This window comes from Dasypus novemcinctus, chromosome 3 (genome assembly GCF_030445035.2).
Source record: "Dasypus novemcinctus isolate mDasNov1 chromosome 3, mDasNov1.1.hap2, whole genome shotgun sequence".
NCBI lineage: Eukaryota > Metazoa > Chordata > Mammalia > Cingulata > Dasypodidae > Dasypus > Dasypus novemcinctus.
The window spans coordinates 180742316-180745333 of record NC_080675.1 but is presented as its reverse complement, the minus strand read 5'-3'; the positions used below and the strand labels follow the sequence as shown (position 1 = coordinate 180745333).

General features: G+C 42.4%; 1 long non-coding RNA gene across 1 annotated transcript; it reads left to right on the top strand.

Moving 5' to 3' along the window:
- The first annotated feature begins 1285 nt into the window (after positions 1-1285).
- LOC131276140 (uncharacterized) lies at positions 1286-2586 on the top strand. The gene is made up of 2 exons (XR_009183616.2): positions 1286-1392; positions 2466-2586. It is a non-coding gene; the product is annotated as an uncharacterized lncRNA (long non-coding RNA).
- The last annotated feature ends 432 nt before the right edge of the window (positions 2587-3018 follow it).

The following is a 3018-nucleotide window of genomic DNA, read 5'->3' as shown; positions in this document are numbered from 1 at the left end:
CTGGAATTGGCTCAAACAGGTGCTTGAGAGACAACTGTTAAATTTTCAATAATTCTGCAACCTGGTAGATGTCACATTGGAGTATTTACATCATGGAAATTGGCAAACACTATAATTCATGACTTATTTCCCATTCCATAGAGCTGGTATTGAATCTTTGCCAGCACACCACTGTGCAAAGATTTTGCCTTCTTCTGATCATTTCTTAAATACTGGGATTCAATTGAATTATGTTTTTAGCCTGTTTCTCATGTATACCCTTTCTCATGATTAATTTATTCTGAACTTCCCTTCCACATACTGCATGCAAATGACTCCCAAACATATCTTTCCTTTTTTGTGAACCTCAGACTTACATGGCCAACTAACTTATGCAATTTCCTATCTGCTACTGAATGTCCTACAGCATATCCAGGACAACATGTCTAATGCCAATTTACATATCCAAAATCCAAATCTGCTTAAAGAATCCTACTTCTTTGCCATGGGGAATGATATTATATCTGCTGGAAGCCAGGATTATCCTTCCCTTCACTTCTCCCTCTTCTCCTAACATCCATTTAGCCACAACCACCATTTCTACTTCCCAAATAGCTTTTGAACCTCTCCATCTCTCAATTTTCACTGCCACTGACCTAATTTAAATCACCCACATCAGCCTCCTAACTAATCTATTTTTATCCACTCTTGAATTCCTCTAATTATTTCTCCATAAAGTAGAAAGATTAAATGTTCAAAACTGCAAATGTGGTTATACACAGTCCTCCTGTTTAAAATCTTTCAGTTCCTTTATGTAGTCTTAGCATCAGAAACTCTTAACAATTTCACAGGCACCTCCTCTGCTGTCTGAGTCGCAGCCTGCCTCTCCAGCCAGATGGTAGTAGCCTCTTTCTTCACTGTGAGCTCCAATCACACCCAGCAATGTCCCACCTTCTGTCTCTCTAGTCCTCTTGCAAAACCCAGGTCTTCACTGCTTCAAAATCCCTTCACCAGCCAGGTGCCTGTTTATTCTCCTTGTCTCAGCCTAAATACTACTTCTTGGGTGGTTTGAAGCTGCATGCACCCCAGGAAAACATGCTCTTAAATTTAATCTATTCCTGTGGGTGTGAGCCCATCATAGGTTGGACCTTTTGATGAGGCTACTTCAGTGAAGGTGTGGGCCAGCCCAATCAGGATGGGCCTTAATTCTATTACTAGAGACCTACATAAACAGAATGAATACACACAGAAAGGATGCCATGGAAACAAGAGTCTGAAATCAAGGATACTGGAAACCTGGAAGAGAAGTAAGAGACCAGCAGGCACCTCCATGTGACAGAGGAGCCATGGATCAGTGCAGCCAGTCCTCAGATGATGACACCTTGATTTGGACATTTCCCCAGCCTCAAAACTGTAAGCTAAGAAATCCCTATTGTTTAACCTGACCCGTTTCATGGCATTTGCTTTGAGCAGCCTAGGAAACTGAGCACCTTCCTTCCTCCCCAGACCACATTGAATCCAGGCTAGATGGCCCCACAGCACCCAGAGCTTCCCTTTGGTAACATTGGCCCAACTCTGGTTATTTACTGAACTTCTGGTGCTCATTCTGAAGTTCCAGCACCTAGGACAGCGCCAGGCATTGTGGGCTTGCCCTGCCATTGAACGCCGGACTTCCCAAATCCACTTTCTTTTTTTCCCCTCTCTCAGAAACTATTCCCTTAAATCAGGCCCTTCTGGATTTTTTTCATCAGGCCAATATCTGCAACACAGTATCCATAATTCTAAAGTGTGAAAACTGATCATGTCATTCCTCTGCTAGGATTTCTTATGCTAAAGACACACTTCTTTGGCACAGCAGGAAGTGGCCAGTCAGTCTGGCTGCTGCCCCCTAACATGTTCCTTGGCATCCTGTGGCTGAGTCGCAGTGGTCTACACCCTTCACTCCACGGTCTCACCTTCACCTTGACTTTGAGACTCTGACAGCAATATCCTTTCCCATGTCTTCAGGCATCATCGTCTCCTGCACACTGTCACTTATCCTCAAAGTCTGGCCAGGGACCCCTCTACTGTGTCCCCACAGTTCTTTGGGCTCATCCCCCGGGGACACTTAATCAATTGCCTTGAGAGCATTACAGTGTGGGCTTGCTTCCCTCAACAGCCTGAGGACAAGAACTTAGTTTTTTTCACCTGTATATCCCCAGCCATGAACACAGTGCCAGGTACAGAGTAGATATTCAATGCAAATTGTTCACTGACTGCAATTAAAGAACAAAGGAACTATGCACATGGGAGTAGCTGCTTACTCCCTAAAACAAACCAGAGAGCGCACATTTTATCTTCTCATTGAGTGGCCTCCCTCTAACCCTGTCATGTGCGGATGAGAATGGTGCTGTGTAGTCTGTGCCTTTCCATGGCACTGTAACCATTTTTTAACCAAAGTCCATCTGTATTCAGATTTCTTTAGTTTCTCCCTTATTTCATTTCAGGATTCCAGGACCTCTCACAAAACCAAATCTCCCAGACAGCTACAGAAGGGCTCAAACTTTCCAGTTTTAAAGTCAGCCATTGAGATGCATAATTGAAAAATAAAATCATGCTTATAAACAAGATGTTTCATGTCTGCATTTTCTTTTCTCTTTTCTTTTTCATTTTTTAAAAAATATATTGAAGTAGATCACTCACACATAAACATACATAAACAATAAGTGTATAGTAATAGTTGTGAACATACAAAAAAATATACATAGCTTCCTTGATTAATGCCTGTTGTTCACTTTCTTATGAAATATGAATGCTAGGTAGAGAATAAAAAACTTTCTTTTACTTTGCATAGGTAGGTGCTGGCTCACTCGCTGTGTCAAGAGCAAGCTGCTATTCTGACGAATTTCATCTCCAGAAGGAATCTCAGGACCCAGAAGCCCTGACTTGTCAAGTGTATCAGTTGGTTGTGGACTCTCACACTCAGCCCACTTCCTCTCCATACTTATTTCCTTATGTTTCTCTAGAAAATGACCAGGAGAATGCCTATCCTTGACGTTT